This window comes from Hirundo rustica, chromosome 20 (assembly GCF_015227805.2).
Source record: "Hirundo rustica isolate bHirRus1 chromosome 20, bHirRus1.pri.v3, whole genome shotgun sequence".
NCBI classification, from domain to species: Eukaryota; Metazoa; Chordata; class Aves; order Passeriformes; family Hirundinidae; genus Hirundo; species Hirundo rustica.
The window spans coordinates 5366984-5367252 of NC_053469.1; positions in this window are offsets into that span (position 1 = coordinate 5366984).

The window sequence follows — 269 nt, forward strand, 5'->3', positions numbered from 1 at the left end:
CGCCGCCATGTTTGTGTAGGGCGCAGCCTTCCCTGCCCACACCGGTGAAGGCCGGGTGTGCGCGAAGGGGAGCGGAGGCGCGGAGAGACGAGAGGGAGGACCCTTCTCACCATCTCCGGGAGAAGGCAGCGGAGAGAGGGGCCGCAACACTGCTCCGACACCGGTGGCGGCGCTCCCTCCGCTCAAAGCATCACTCTGCCCTTCTCAAAGATGGCCACGGGGGAATTCGCCCCACTCCAAGATGGCGGCGCTGCGGCCCCGCCCCGGGG